The sequence below is a fragment of the Oncorhynchus nerka genome, linkage group LG7, assembly GCF_034236695.1.
Source record: "Oncorhynchus nerka isolate Pitt River linkage group LG7, Oner_Uvic_2.0, whole genome shotgun sequence".
NCBI classification, from domain to species: Eukaryota; Metazoa; Chordata; class Actinopteri; order Salmoniformes; family Salmonidae; genus Oncorhynchus; species Oncorhynchus nerka.
This window is the reverse complement of record NC_088402.1, coordinates 71,236,626-71,253,452: the sequence shown is the minus strand read 5'-3', so window position 1 is coordinate 71,253,452 and position 16,827 is coordinate 71,236,626. Positions and strand designations below refer to the sequence as shown.

The 16,827-nt window shown below is 42.2% G+C and overlaps 1 long non-coding RNA gene across 1 annotated transcript; it reads left to right on the top strand.

Moving 5' to 3' along the window:
• The first annotated feature begins 10,143 nt into the window (after nucleotides 1–10,143).
• Nucleotides 10,144–11,404, top strand: LOC115132830 (uncharacterized). The gene is made up of 3 exons (XR_003864130.2): nucleotides 10,144–10,258; nucleotides 10,426–10,469; nucleotides 10,614–11,404. It is a non-coding gene; the product is annotated as an uncharacterized LOC115132830 (long non-coding RNA).
• The last annotated feature ends 5,423 nt before the right edge of the window (nucleotides 11,405–16,827 follow it).

Here is a 16,827-nt window from a genome sequence, read left to right as displayed (position 1 = left end):
GTCACATAAGGGTCCTCCTCCTCAAGACTGAGAATATGATTTTATGCCCTTGATCAATACCAGTTTTACAGCAGCCTTTGCGTCCCTGTGTGACAGCTGTGGAGACAGGTTGAGGCTCAGATGCAAATAGAAAACCCATTCCCTTTCTCTCTCTGGTTCATCTCCTCCATTTCTCTCTCTGGTTCCTCTCCTCCCTTCCTCTCTGGTTCCTCCCCTCCCTTCCTCTCTGGTTCCTCTCCTCCCTTTCTCTCTCTGGTTCCTCTCCTCCCTTTCTCTCTCTGGTTCCCCTCCTCCCTTTCTCTCTCTGGTTCCTCTCCTCCCTTTCTCTCTCTGGTTCCTCTCGTCCTTTTCTCTCTCTGGTTCCTCTCCTCCTTTTCTCTCTCTGGTTCCTCTCCTCCCTTCCTCTTTGGTTCCCCTCCTCCCTTCCTCTCTGGTTCCCCTCCTCCCTTCCTCTCTGGTTCCTCTCCTCCATTTCTCGCTGGTTCCCCCTCCTCCCTTCCTCTCTCTGGTTCCTCTCATCCCTTCCTCTCCGGTTCCTTTCCTCCCTTCCTCTCCGGTTCCTCTTCTCCCTTTCTCTCTGGTTCCACTCCTCCCTTCCTCTCTGGTTCCACTCCTCCCTTTCTCTCTGGTTCCTATCCTCCCTTTCTCTCTGGTTCCTCTCCTCCCATTCTCTCTCTGGTTCCTCTCCTCCCTTCCTTTCTGGTTCCTCTCCTCCATTTCTCTCTGGTTTCTCTCCTCCCTTCCTCTCTGGTTCCTCTCATCCCTTTCTCTCTGGTTCCCCTCCTCACTTCCTCTCTGGTTCCTCTCCTCCATTTCTCTCTGGTTCCTCTCCTCCCTTCCTCTCTGGTTCCTCTCCTCCCTTTCTCTCTGGTTCCTCTCCTCCCTTTCTCTCTGGTTCCCCTCCTCACTTCCTCTCTGGTGCCTCTCCTCCCTTTCTCTCTGGTTCCTCTCCTCCCTTCCGCTCTCTGGTTCCTCTCCTCCCTTCCGCTCTCTGGTTCCTCTCCTCCCTTCCTCTCTGGTTCCTCTCCTCCCTTCCGCTCTGGTTCCATTCCTCCCTTCCTCTCTGGTTCCTCTCCTCCCTTTCTCTCTGGGTCCCCTCCTCACTTCCTCTCTGGATCCTCTCCTCCCTTCCTCTCTGGTTCTTCTCCTCCCTTCCTCTCTGGTTCCTCTCCTCCCTTTCTCTCTGGTTCCTTTCCGGTTCCTCTCCTCCCTTCCTCTCTCTGGTTCCTCTCCTCCCTTCCTCTCTGGTTCCTCTCCTCCCTTCCTCTCTAGTTCCTCTCCTCCCTACCTCTCTGGTTCCTCTGTTCCATGCATCTTCAACACATGGGGGTTAAAGATATGGTCAGGTGCAACAGGCCTCTGAGAATGGACAATACTTTATTGAAATGCAAAATAACTACTAAGAGGAGGGAGATGCTACTGCTGTTAAGTGACAGTGCTGCCAGTCATATATTTCATAAATGTCCTGGCTTATATTAATTTTCTCATGGGCCGTACTTTTTCTGAGTAGCAATTTATTTTTTTGTACAGCCATGTGTAAATTGTGCTTGCTATGAAAAAGTACTTTGCTGAATCCAATTCAGAGGGGGAGAGTAATTATTTCTGGTCTGGGAGGGTAAATGTAAACACACACACACACATGCACTTACACACCACACACACACTCAAGAAGGGACTGTCAAATCCCGATTTAGCTTTCTTGATCAGTGCATTATTAGGACTTCTTAGTGCTTTTCAAAGCCATGTTATTTGCTCTAAGAGAGAAAAGAAAACATTGATCTTACATTGTTCATAACATTCAGCTATTCCGTTTTTGTTTTCTCTCCCATGACTCACACAATTCATCTAGATGTAATTTTGTCTTTTGAATTGCAAAAGACAAACTTATGATTGGCATCATATCATGTTATCATCCATTTCTCTTTTTTGAAGAAACAAATTTGTCATGATTGGCACACAATTTATCATGCAATAGTTCTCTCCATGTTTTTCCCAAGCATTTCAGACTAGAATAACAACGGCCCTGCAAGGACTTTACTGTGTGGGAAAACCTAGTCTTTCAATTTGACACCATGCCGGCTTGTGTTTTGTGACTCTCACTGTCTTCCATCTGCATTAATTTGACATTCTCTAATCTGGTTGTCTCATTTCCTGCCAGTGACAGGGCTGTGATAGCCTGCTGGCATGGACACAGAGAATGAACTGTGAGCGCGGCCTATTACAGGTCACCTTGAGAGAATCTTCTATTTAATGGTGAGAGGCTGGCTACTTCCATTCCAAACATGGGCTATGGTTTGCCAGAACTTGTGGAGATGTGTGTGTATATGGGAAAGAACCATTCACAACGTAGTATGTGTGCATCCACAGAACCTCGGAAAAGAGCCATGTTACCTGCTAAATTGAGCGTCTAAAGCTTTCCAAGTGGATGGCAGTGTGAAACACAGCAAAGAGAACACAGTGCATTCAATTGCAGTTTCATATTTTGTTTTAGACTAGCATAGTGCACGCACGCACGCACACGCACACACACACACATTGCTTGAGAGGGAAAGAGTGTACCCACTACCCATTGAGATAGAATACATGCGGTCAGATCCTCTGGAGACTACTTCACACGTGTTTATTACAGTAGACAGCAAGTCTTGGCATGCTTACGGCATATTTCTAGAGATGTAGAGAACATTTGCGTCTGAGCAATAGCAGCTTCATCACTGGTGAATAGCCATTTATTGGTCCCATATGGCCCCTGTTCACATCCATTAGGCACAGAGAATCTTAGATCCACGCAATTGTAGAATGTCAATGTTGTGTGTAATTGTCATACATGGGTTGACACTACAGTAGGAACCTCTATTGCAGGGGTAATAAGTCCTAATTCCTCATTTCTCCTGGCTTTCATCGTTTTCCAGACTCCAAAGAAACTGATTTACTCCTCTGTTACTCCTCAGAAACTGATTTACTCCTCTGTTACTCCTCAGAAACTGATTTACTCCTCTGTTACCCCTCAGAAACTGATTTACTCCTCTTTTACTCCTTATAAACTGATTTATTGTGGACACCAGGTGTTGTGACCTGTCCAAATCATGGGTTCCTAAAATATTAAGAGCTCACACAACTGTCTTTCTCTGCAGGCCCCACGAACCAGGCCTCCCAAGCCCCTTTTACTCTGGTTTGAAGTGTTACAACCATCTCCCCTGAATGCCACAGAAAGTACATTGTCAAATATCAAGACAGTACCTTATCTTTCCTCAAAATGCAATGAAAAATAGTTTATAACCTCAGCAAACTTGCAGGCGCTTTCAAAAGGTCAATGTCTCTAGCTAAATAAATAAATGTGACCCAGACCTATCGGGTTGCAGGTTGTGTGGCACCTGTGTTCTGACAAACCCAATGTTTAGATTACTGTACAAGACAGGAAGAGGGCACTGGCAGAAACATGGCATGGTATGGCAACTAAAATAGTGCGTTATTAACAGAGCCCCTCCTGTTCCTGCCTGCATTACCCCTCTACCCCCTGGAACGACTGTCTCAGCAGGATTCCTGTTCTCTGCCAGTCAACACAATAGTGGGAGAAACAATAAAGAAAGAGATCAGGAACTGGCTCATGACCTGCTTAACATAATGTGCTTTTCAGGGAGAGATGGGATATTTTGTGCTTTTCAGAAAGCACACCATCCCACCCAACCTTTATACAATATCACAGCTTCCATGAGACACATAACTACACAAACACGCACACACAAGTTCTGAAGCCATTTGTCATTAGGGCAGCTGACTTTGTTCTCAGTGATTGATAATGGAAGAGGGAATGGAAATACAGAAAACAATTATATCCTGGCATGGCTCCAGCAGCCGTCACCTGATGAGACACTATTCATCTCCAGCCATGTTATTCTCCATCTCCCCCTGATATATTCATGACGCAGAGATGTGGTCTCTGAGCATGCAGCGTGTGTGCGTAGAGATGGAGTCTCGGAGCATTAAGAGTGTGGCAGTCACAAACTGAGCCACACCGACTGAGCTTAAAGAACGCTCATCAGTTTCACATTACTTTTGTTTAAAGCCACCGAAAACACCTACCAGCTGGAAATAACCAAGCCTATTTGCATTTTTATTTGATTTTAATATATTCTTCAGAGGTGACGATTTCCAAATATAGAGTATATCCAGACTCAAACTTCTCCTGTTCTCGTTGCTGCTCCTCTCAACAAGCAACGTAAGCAACGAACAAAGTGGATTCTGTTGAGTAGTGTGGTTTTTAATGGATCAAAGGATTAATCTGGGTCTTGTCTTATGCAATTAAGAAGATGCATTAACGAGAACAAACCCCTGTGGGCTGTTGTTGTTTTAGCTGATGGCCTACTGCTTCCACTGCTAAATAAAATCAGGATTATCATTGTGCAAACATGCCCCGTTGTCATACAGGTTCAGAGATAAAGTTTATGTCTCTCCTCAACTCCTGCCAAAGGCTGTTCTCAACCACCAGCCTTGAGTCACGAAAATCCCACTGAAACCACACGGTATTATTGAGAAATCTGGTCAGACAGAGAGATTTGGAAAGCGAAGGTCTTTAATTTGTTTCCTCCCATTCAATTAAACTTAGTCAATTACCATTGTTTAATTATTCTATTACAATTATTTCTGCCAATTAAACCTCTAGGCTGTCTCCAACGGAGCTTCCAATCTCTATTGCTGTTATTTGCAGTCACTTCTCAGTCAAGCTAGGCTGAAACAACACTTCAGATAGCTGACAGGGTGATGTACAATGCACACTCTGAAAAACACAATGTTATGCAAAAAGGCCGTGTGTGGGTGAAGTATATGAAAAATCCTAATTAAACCCTAACACACAATGGTAACAGTTGGCAGTCTCCACAATTCTTCCCATGTTGGATTGAAAATGTTTAAACTAAATCCTCTTGCTATTGAGATGAGGTGGTGGAATGATTGAGTCAGTCATTGGTAGAGGAGAATGGGCTGTGTCGTCTCCTTTCAATCAGGGGTCAGGAGGTCATCCAGGGTTCAGGAGAGGTCGTGTTAGATCATCTCTCCAGGCTTTAACATGATCGCTGAATTATAGCATGAAGCTGACACCGACCTCTTCTCCAACCTGAATTTAAACTTTTAAATGTCTTTCTGGGTTTTGCCTCTGAATATGGGTCTCACTTGAAATCTTATATGTTAGAAGACAAATCTAAATTTCTATCTAGTTGGGAAAAAGTCCATTGGCTGTATTTGACTAATCTTTGGATATTGCACAAGGTGATAGCAGTATTATTCAACCCAGTCTCATGGGTTATCTGTTCCATGGTATTACTTTCATCAGCTGGTGATATCCCCTGCTGCTCTGCAATTACATTCTCTAGTCGTAACACATTTTGAAAACATAATGGCATATACGTTTCTCTCTAAAAACACCACCAAATGGGGAACATTTCATATTTGCCTCCTGATTCACATATAAACTTTCCTTGTCTTTGGTCGACAGACAGACCTAATTATTGGATTGGTCATACTTGTTGTGTTGTTATTGTTAGTTGTAGGGGGGGCATCCTGATAGGGAGAAGTTCCGTAGGCAGAATAAGACAGCCAGCCTGATGAGGGGGATGGCGGGGGACGGTGTCCTGTAGGCAAAGTGAACCAACCTCCTGATAATTACTTGAAGGGACATTATTCAGACTAAGATGGAGGGAGGGCCCCTGGAGGCCTTCTCATCCTGATGATGTCTTTATCTAGTCTCTCACACAAGCTAGGGACCTCTGGGGCCTCACTCAATCAATGCGCAAAACGCACGACAGACATTACTCACATGTAATACACTTGTGATATCTTGCATAAAGAGATACCATCTACAGTATGTTGATATTGAGATAAAGCCTAGAACATACACAGGAATTTAACAGGCCAACAACGGGCCTACCAACATACAGTAGCTACATAAATCATTGTTGATTGTGCTAACTTTGCCATTGACTAACCTAAGAAGTTATTTTGAACAGTTTTTACTTGTTTGCTTTTGTTTATCTTTTCCTAGAAGGAGGAACGTGTGAAGTGATTGCGGCTCACAGATGTTGTAATAAGAACAAGATTGAGGAGCGGTCCCAGACGGTCAAGTGTTCCTGCCTACCAGGGAAGGTGGCAGGGACCACCAGGAACAGACCCTCCTGTGTTGATGGTGAGTAGAGTAAGACTAGCATCCCAACCCCCATTGGTATTGCAGGTGCAAGGGAAGTGTGTGCCCTATCACTGATTGGACTCGCACACACAGATGCTTCTTATAGAACCAGTTCTTGAATATTTTTTTATCAGGGTTGCATTAAAGTAGTACAATATAAAACTTGGATGGTATATAATGCTTCAGCCTTTCCCAATAGATCTGGGATGGCATTTCTCACAGCAGGTGGCAAGTAGAGACGGAGACGCACCATCCCTTTCTTTTGATTAGCTCACTGCAGAAGTATTAACCTGAGAGAATGTATAGAATGTATATAGAACACACGCATTCATCAATGGCATACAGTACATTCCCTAGAGAAGTTGCAATGGTTCTTTGTGTATTATGCATCCTGTATTGATTCGTGCCAGGTCTAAGACAGAGCAGCCTAAGGAGTTGTTGTTTAATAGATGCACTATAAACTTGGTTCGATCAGACTCCTGGCAAAACACCACGGTGACCCTCTTCACCGTAAGGAACAGGTCCAAGTGGAAAACCACCTAGACTAGGACAGCCAAGAACACTCAGACAAAACTTTTACTGAAGTTGTGGTCATACTCAACTACCTAATTTTGTACTGTGGAAATGTACTGTTGCTTTATGAATTGTATGTATTGGTTTTTTGACAGATGAGACACAATTTTAGCATCTCTAGTAAAGATCCAATAGAAGACAGTAGTAGCCTATATTACTGCCTATATACTGTATTTTTTCCTATGCTGTGGGGCAGAGAGAAAATGATAAAATTGTATACTCATTTTGCCATGTAGTGAAGCTACATTTTTGCAGTTTTAAAGCTAATCTCCTGCAATTCTGCACATTTCGCAATGACTTATACCATGTTAATGATCTCTGAGTGAAAGTGACTAACAAAATAGTATCCAGTCGGTATTCGGCTGTAATTACTATAGTTAAGTGATAACGCCTGAGAAGCCGGTTTTGGAGGATATATTGGCAGGGATGTTGTTTCATGTCAGGCTGGCAAACAATGCCAATATATCCTCCAAACACCAGCTTCAAGGGCATTATCACTTTTATACAACAGGTTACCAACATATTCAAATAATGATTGACATATTTTCATTAAAAACGTTATTTGGATACTATTTCAGATATAGTCCCGACACAAATCTAAGGTTTCTACCCAGATTCTTCACACTCAACAGTTTCTCATGTGTATCAAGAATGGTCCACCGCCTAAGGGACATCTAGCCAATTTGACACAACTGTGGGAAGCATTTGGAGTCAATGTGGGCCAGCATTCCTGCGGAAAGCTTTAGACACCTTGTAGACTCCATGCCCCAACATATTGAGTCTGTTCCGAGTGCAAAAGGGGGGGGGGGGGGGGGCAAGTCAATATTAGGAAGGTGTCCTTAATGTTTTGACCACTGTTTTACATTTTTTGGGGTCACTTATGTCGCTAATGCCTGGGGCCGGCCCTGACAACAAGCATCACTTCTCACCTGCTTGCATGCTTCTTTAGATTCTAACCATTAGGAAATGTTTCCACAATTACTGAGCAGAGTACACAGACAGAGTGAGGGAATTTGAGGTCTCTTTTGTCTGTCAGGACTGACAGGGTATTTTTCTCTGTCAGACGTCCAAGATGTGTTGGACATTTACCCTGTATTTAAGGCAATTTTCTCTTTCCAGAGCAAGAATATGTCCTGCATTAGTTACAGCTATGCCCCCTCTTTCAATTAACATGTCTAGACGTCTGTCTTTCTCTTTGATTTGAAATGCATGTAAGAAATGCTTTACTGTGCCTTGCAAAAGTATTCATCCCCCTTGGCATTTTTCCTATTTTGTTGCATTACAACCTGTAATTTAAATGGATTTTTATTTGGATTTCATGTAATGGACATACACAAAATAGTCCAAATTGGTGAAGTGAAATGAAAAGAAAAAGTGAAACGGAAAAGTGGTTTGTACATATGTATTCACCCCCTTTGCTATGAAGCCCCTAAATAAGATCTGGTGCAGCCAATTACCTTCTAAAGTCACATAATTAGTTAGATTGCACACAGGTGGACTTTATTTAAGTGTCACATGATCTGACACATAATCTCAGTATATATATATATATATATATATATATATATATATATATATATATATATATATATATATATATATACACACACCTGTTCTGAAAGGCCCCAGAGTCTGCAACATAACTAAGCAAGGGGCACCACCAAACAAGCGGCACCATGAAGACCAAGGAGCCCGCCAAACAGGTCCGGGACAAAGTTGTGGAGAAATACAGATCAGGTTTGGGTTATAAGAAAATATCAGAAACCTTGAACATCCAACAGAGCACCATTAAATCCATTATAAAAAAATTGAAAGAATATGGCACCACAACAAACCTGCCAAGAGAGGGCCACCCACCAAAACACACAGACCAGGCAAGAAGAGCATTAATCGGAGAGGCAACAGAGACCAACGATAACCCTGAAGGAGCTAAAACGCTCCACAGCAGAGATTGTAGTATCTGTCCATAGGACCACTTTAAGCCGTACACTCCACAGAGCTGCACTTTACGGAAGAGTGGACAGAAAAAAAGCCCATGCTTAAAGAAAAGAATAAGCAAAAATGTTTGGTGTTCGCCAAAAGGCATGTGGGAGACTCCCCGAACATATGGAAAAAGGTACTCTGGGCAGATGAGACTAAAATTGAGCTTTTTGGCCATCAAGAAAAACGTCATGTCTGGCGCAAACCCAACACCTCTCATCACCCTGAGAACACCAACCAGCATGGTGGTGGCAGCATCATGCTGTGGGGATGTTTTTCCTCGGCAGGGACTGGGAAACTGGTCAGAATTGAAGGAATGATGGAGGGTGCTAAATACAGGGAACTTCTTGAGGGAAACCTGTCAGTCTTCCAGAGATTTGAGACTGGGATGGAGGTTCACCTTCCAGCAGGGCAATGACCCTAAGCATAGGGCAATGACCCTGCTAAAGCAACACTTGAGTGGTTTAAGGGGAAACATTTAAATGTCTTGGAATGGCCTAGTCAAAGCCCAGATCTCAATCCAATTGAGAATCTGTGGTATGACTTAAAGATTGCTGTACACCAGCGGGACACATCCAACTTGAAGGAGCTGGAGAAGTTTTGCCTTGAAGAATGGGCAAAAATCCCAGTGGCTAGATGTACCAAGCTTATAGATACATAACACAAGAGACTTACAGCTGTAATTGCTTGTCATGATCGTCGTTGGAAGCATACTCGGACCAAAGCGCAGCGGGATCTGGGTTCCACATGTTTATTGACGTGAAACTTTGAACAAGACCAAATAAAGAAACAACGAAACGTCATGTCAAATGAAGTGCTCAAAGGCAACAACACAAAAACAAGATCCCACAAAACACAGTGGGGAAAAGGCTGCCTAAATATGATCCCCAATCAGAGACAACGATAAACAGCTGCCTCTGATTGGGAACCATACCAGGCCAACACAGAAATAAAACAACCTAGATTACCCACCCTAGTCACACCTCGACCTAGCCAAAATAGAGAATAAAAAGGCTCTCTGTGGTCAGGGCGTGACATTGCTGCAAAAGGTGACTCTACAAAGTATTGACTTTGCAGGGGTGAATAGTTATGCATGCTCAAGTTGTCCTTTTTTGTGTGTGTTTACAATCAAAAATATTTTGCATCTTCGAAGTGGTAGGCATGTTGTGTAAATCAATTGATTCACCCCCCAAAAAAATATTTTTTAATTCCAGGTTGTAAGGCAATAAAATAGGAAAAATGCCAAAGGGGGGTGAATACTTTCACAAGCCACTGTAAATACACCTAAGGTTGCTTCAGTGCTAGCCACCAATCCATCTTCAAGTCATATACTGCTCTCTCATATTGCCTCCATTTCCACTGGGTAAGACATACTCAGGTCACCTTATGGTTTTGTTGCCCGCAGCATCCATAGTGATTGGTAAGTGGTGGTGCGAGATGGAGCCCTGCCTGGAGGATGAAGAGTGCAAGACGCTGCCTGACAACTCAGGCTGGATGTGTTACGCTGGGAACAAGATCAAAACCACCCGGGTAAGATAACCTCTCATTACAATTTGAATCAGAGTTATATTGGAGGAGGGATAGGTACAGTCATGGGAGATTTGCACCAACAGACCAATACAGAGTTTTATATTGACAGACAAAGGCACAAGGTATTGACTCAAGAATATGAGAAAACGGTCTCTTTTCTTTTTTAGAACACCCAACAACCTGCAAGCAAAGAATACCTCTAACTGCAAAGGTCAGCTTTGACATGTTCCATCTTCCATGGAGCTGTTAATGTATACCATCTTACCATAAACCATCTAATAATCAATACAATTATATCTGCACTGTAATACACTGTATCACAATATCTGAGTGCACTCCCTTTTGTTTGTTTCAGATCAATCCAAGGACCCAGACATTCAGCTTACCTTACAGTTATACGTGTGAACATCCCTGTATGGAAAGGTGTGAATTCTCAAAGAAACTGCTGCTCAAGGGCACTGAGATGATGCAGCTGAAGCATAGCAATGGGGAACCCAGTGATTTCACAATGTTGTTTGATGGAACACTGCATTTGGATGTACAGCACATCTGAACTGTGTCTGATATTCGTCTGAGAATCTACTGCCGCCACTGTCCCAGCTCTTCGTTCTCTGGTATCAGCAAACTCAGACAGACTCGGCGAAAGAGAGACATTTATGGGTTACTTTGAGGAAAACTTGCCGTGGGGCCTCAGGATTCTGTATATACCATGTTTCAGTATTTTCATGTGAACAAGAACATTGTCTACAGTATGATGGTGGTGAGATGTAAATGATTCCAAACTCTGATCTGTTCTGTTCTTGTCCATGTGTTCCAGATTCCAGACCACAGCCAAAGGTCTAGTGTTTCTTAAACATACAATAACCTATAGGTGTATATCATGTGGGGATGCAACTGTACATTGGAATCATTTGGCCAATAACAAGACATGTTTCTTTTATCAAAACCGTTTTTGTACTTGAATTCCTTAGGTCATCTCTGTTGCTTCCTTTTATAGTTCAGTTATCCATCAAACGTTTACCAAAAAACACAGTAGGCCTATTTAGTTGTTTTTTACTTCTTTAGATGCCTTATGTGTGTCAAATTCTTCAACAACATATTAAAAGTCTACCATTGCTTTGTGCATAAATATTAAATTAAACTATGGTGTGTTATGAAATTAAATATCTATTTAGCATTGGCTGCTTGAAGTATCAACAAAATCAGCTTATCATAAGTGATGAAATCTAGATAATAATTGCCTCCACAGTGCACAGATGTCAGAAATCACAACGATCACAATCAACTAGCCTGCTAATTGGGTTAAGTAAGTAGAGGAAATCACATGACCAGAATGCCAATTTTTAATTTGTACATTCAGAGGTGAAAGTAGATTTATTTTCTTACCGCCCAAGTAGCAGTAAAATAAATGACACCACCTATACTTTCAATGCATTTTTCTGCAAAAGGTGGGTAAACTGTCCAGCCCCCTAAAAATGTGGGTAAGCTGCATTGTTTATCCTCCACTACACCACTGTGGTAATATTAAATAATGGTTTAATAGCCTATAGTTTTATTGGCATTTTGTGTAAATTATTGTGATAGACTCAAGTTTTACCGGTATAGCGTACCCCCATCATTTATTTTGCCGGGACGCCATAATGGACCGTACCGGCCTACTTTCACCCATGTACATGCATCTTTTGTATTGGGTAGCCTACTTGACCAGTTGAATCCATAAAACAGTAGCTACAGAACTGCAGCACTCTGGGAATTCTACCATAACAGACTGGGGTTTTGAAGTGTTCTGCTCACATTGTAAAGAAGAAATTAACTTGACAAATAAGGACAGTCAATAAAAAACAGATTTACTCTGAAGTCTTCCGCTCAACAAAGGATGCCCAATGGAGCACGAAGCAGATTATAGAAAATATTTTTATATTACAAAGCACCAGCAACCAAGCAGTCAGCAGGCAGATGTAAAACCACCAGACACCCTGAAGGGATCTTCTGAGTGTTGCTCTCTGGCACATGTTGTCTGGAATCTCCATCTGTGCTTGTGGGTCAAACACAGCATATAAACACACAGTGAAATCACATCGCACCAGCGGCAGGCAAGGCTAGTGACAGCAGAAAGTAACATGCAAGTAAAGGCACTGTATCCTAACTGTATTCTGAAATCTGTTCTAAAGTGTATTCCAATCTGAACAACTATTGATGAACTGCTAGTGTGCATACAGTACCAGTGTAAGCGCACAGCCTAAGAAAGCAAATGAATGACTAAAACACTGTTTAATGGAGGTGGTGCTTCCTTTAAAGGCTCCCTTTACAATCATGCTGCAGATGAAATGATTAAGCTGGTGGGACTGGGCTACTGGGATTCTGTGAAAAAGATAAATGAGACAGAGGTGAACAGTAGTTGAAGGTGAAACCACAGTATGCAGCATTGTGCCTCATGGAGGGAATCATCGGCTGAATTGAAGTACTCTGAAAAGTTATCATCTTCAATTATCTGTGGAGGAGCTGTTGAAACTGAGGTCTTGACTCAATGGTCATTAAAAATCTTGTGGCTAGAACAGGGGTGATAACCTCGGTGCCCTGGCCTGGATAGATTCCCAACATGGCTGCTCATCCTACCAATGGCTACTCAACCGCAGCTTCCAATTGTCTCATTCAGCTCTCCTCTCCCTCTTACCCAGAATCTGACATTCAGCCATATTCTGTTTCTAACTAAAGTCGTTTGTTTGACAGTAAAACAGATCCTCCATCACACTACCAAACACTATGACACTAATGATAATTTAATGTTAGCTAACTGCAGGAGATTCTGAAGAAGCACCAGCTCCATAAAATCAGACACACTCCCGGCTGCTCCCGCGGGGCCTGGTGGCTCACATTGTGGTGCAGAACTGTGACAAATACGTGACAACTGACGTTGATCCACCTTGACTTTCTGTCAGGACGTAAATGAGGCATCAGGGGACAACAGTGAGGTACCCATAGGACCCCTTCTCTGCTGGATCCCAAGGGGCCAGGGTTCTGGTCTGAAAGCAGTTTTGACTACTCCTACAGTTTTGCTTCGGTACTGCAGTTTAACTGATGCCCGCCCCAGAAAGACAATTTCCATAAACAGCCACATAGAAAAGTCAGATTTGAAAATTCCTAATAAGACACTTTAGTCATCACCTTCGTGCACAAATGCAGATTTTTTTTCACATCACTCACAGCCAATGATATTAACAAATTATATTCATCCAATGTCTGCCTTGTTTTTGGATGAAGTGATGATGTCGTCGCTACTCGCTCTGCTCCATGTGCGCTAGTGCACGTGATGTTGGTCGGTATAAACCGGATGCAACCCGGATGTAGACGGTCCATGAATCGACGTCTACGAACGTGAGTAGATTACCTTGAAAACAATAGTTCAACATCTTGGATGCAGTCTCCAGTTCTTATTACACCTCAGTGCTGGATCCCCATGGGATCCAGCAGTCAAATATCAGTCAAACTCAATATCATGATGAGTAGTGTCAGATATTAAGTCAATGATTGTACCAAGATCGAGTCAATTAATAAGTGTGTACCACCACTTCAGCCACCACTACATTAGGTGGTTGTGCAATGTACAGTAGTTTATATGGACAACTGGCAAGAAAATTAAGCACAGACCCCGTACATAGCCTACAGTAGAGTAAAACAAACTGCTCTAGTGTTTGCCATTCTCCCCAAGTACAACAGGCAGCAGCCAGCCACCAAGATATTACCAAGTCTAATCACATCCTCTCAAACCAGGCACTGTCTCCCTGTGGGATGCAGGGATTTCAAAGTCAAGGTAATGCGGACCAAACTCGATTCTAATTAAAGTTGACATCAGGTTCCTCTCCAGGCTCCTCCAGCGTTCATCTAAATCATTCATGCTGAGAACGCCGGTGCCGCCAAACCATTTGGGCTCCATCAATGATTAAAGACTTGATCAGACAAACAAAAACAATAACACATTTACAAACAGTGATAAATCTACAGGGTTAGTAGTGTGTCAGTGGTGACCTGCTTTGACATGTGTTGAAACTGACTGACTATAACCTCACTTATACCTAGTTCTAACATGAGTCATTTGTCCTGATCTTATCCACATTCTGATTGTACCCACATTGTAGCTGTTGCATCTACACATGGTATTAAAATGTGCCTCTTGGCCTCCCGAGTGACACAGTAGTCTATGGCACTGCAACGCAGTGTTGCGGCGTCACTACAGCCTGAGGTTCGAGCCCAGGCTATGTCACAATTGGCCCAGCGGCGTCCGGGCTAGGGGAGGGTTTGGCCAGGGGGCTTTACATTGCTCATCACGCTTTAGTGACTCCTTGTGGCAGGCCAGGCACCTGCAGGCTGACTTCGGTCATCAATCAAACAGTGTTTCCTCTGACACATTGGTGCAGCTGGCTTCCGGGTTAAGCGAGTGGGTGTTAAGAAACGTCGTTTGGCGAGTCATGTTTCAGGGGATGCATGACTCGACCTTCACCTCCCTAGCCCGTTGGGGAGTTGCAGCAATGAGACAAGATCGTAATCACGAAAAAGGGGTTAAAAGATATCATTTTAAAAACGGTCTCTTATCCGTCCACTGTATCCGCATTGTGACCAGATTTCCTGGGGCCACACTGTATGCAGATTATTTAACACATATCCTTTCAAAATAATATGCATTTATTTACTTTAAGACAATTATTGATGCCATAAGTCAATGGTGCTACCTGTCAATGATTTTAGAGACCAGTATAATTATGATTTAAATGGTTAGATCATCCAGATCTGTTTAAAATGTATTGATATCCAGATACAAATGGTCCCTGACAACCTCTGGAGGTGGTCGTCTACACTTGTTTAAATGTGGGCACATTCAGAATGTGGATCAAATCAAGACAAAGGATGCATGTTAGATCCAGGTATAAACGGGGCTAATATGTTGTGGGCCTGTCTTATTTACCTTGTAAACTCAGTATACCTTACATCAACATTACCCCGCTGATGTTCAGGAGGTAAAACGTTTAAACGTACAGTTTTCCCCTTGTAAAGTAAACCCACAAAAGACAAAAGGTTAATAATTGATTAACTGTAAAATGCATGTTGAGGGATTTTCTGGAGAAGATACATTTTTCTGTGGATAGCATACTCATGTTTAGGACATAACAACGTTACACCAATATTACTAATGAAAACAGGCAGTGCCTGAGTCTTTGTGTGCTCTCCCTATCTGTTGTGTCTTGCTGTGAGGTTATTTGATTTCCTCTGTTGTGAGCTCAACATGTTTACTTTAAAAGAGTGTGACAGTAAATTACAATATTCCACATGCAAGATACTTTGAAAATAGTTCAGGAAATTAGGCTGTACTAATAGGACGGTTGCTATATAAGTCAAAGTGTATTTTACATCATGCATTTGAAATATTAAATCATTAATACCCATGTTAACTGCAGAGAATGTCATAGTTACCATATGATATCATTAACATCACAGCACAATGAAAACAAGGAGAGACTAAACTATGGTTTCATGTATTTGATTACAAGTAGCTACAGTATGCATCAATCTGCCTACAGTACAACTATGACGCATGGCCATGCACGCACTATATATTCATTAAATACAGGCAGATGAACCAACATTGTTATTCCAATTAATATTATATTAATTAAAATATAATTGTTCAACTCTCTAATTATGTTAAATGCAATTTCAATTCTAGACATCATGCACATGACAAGACACATGGAACATATCTTTGAGCCATAACCAAATTACACTCAGTCTATCGCACTGAGTAAGTTGAAGGCATTTTAAAACCAGTTGGATTTTAATTCTTGTCTCCCCAGGCAAAACACGCACACCCATATGCATGCACACAAACACACAGCGTAATAATTGTTTGTATTTATCATGTTCACACTTTATTAATTAGCTGTGTCCTCTCTAGGTCATTAAGAGAAACTTGTGCTGAATAAATTAGGAAGATAAATATTTGTGTTGAGTAAAACTGTAGCTTAGGCATCATGTGCACTAGCATTACTTATTATGTCATAAACACAACATTACATCTGATCCTTTGTGACAGCTCAGAAGATATAATTGCCAAATCATTTTACAGGGTAATAATTTTGGCGGAGGTGAGCAAACGCCTCTTATGTTAGGTTTGACAAGCTGATTTTGAATGGCTGTTTGGCATGTTCTGATGGGATGTTGTTTTGGGAATAAGTAGGTTTTTATCAGTGAAGCTCTGTAACATTTCTGCATTGTCATGTTAAACTGTAAAAACTCTTCTGCTTTCTCAAACTACTTTAAAAGAATGAACAAAAGAATGGCAATTATTATGAGTAAGCATAGATGTACAAAAAGTGTTGAGAGGACAGAAACTGAGGAAAGTAAATGACAGTAGAGTGAATGTTCTATTTTGCTTGTAGCCACAATTTGCTTGAAGGCACGGGCAATTCTGCACCATTTCACATCATTACTATAACAGAGGTCCTCTCAACAGGAGACAGCAGTTAGAAAGACAAACAAATGCGTGATGTAAATACTGTCGCCATTGAAGAAGCCCC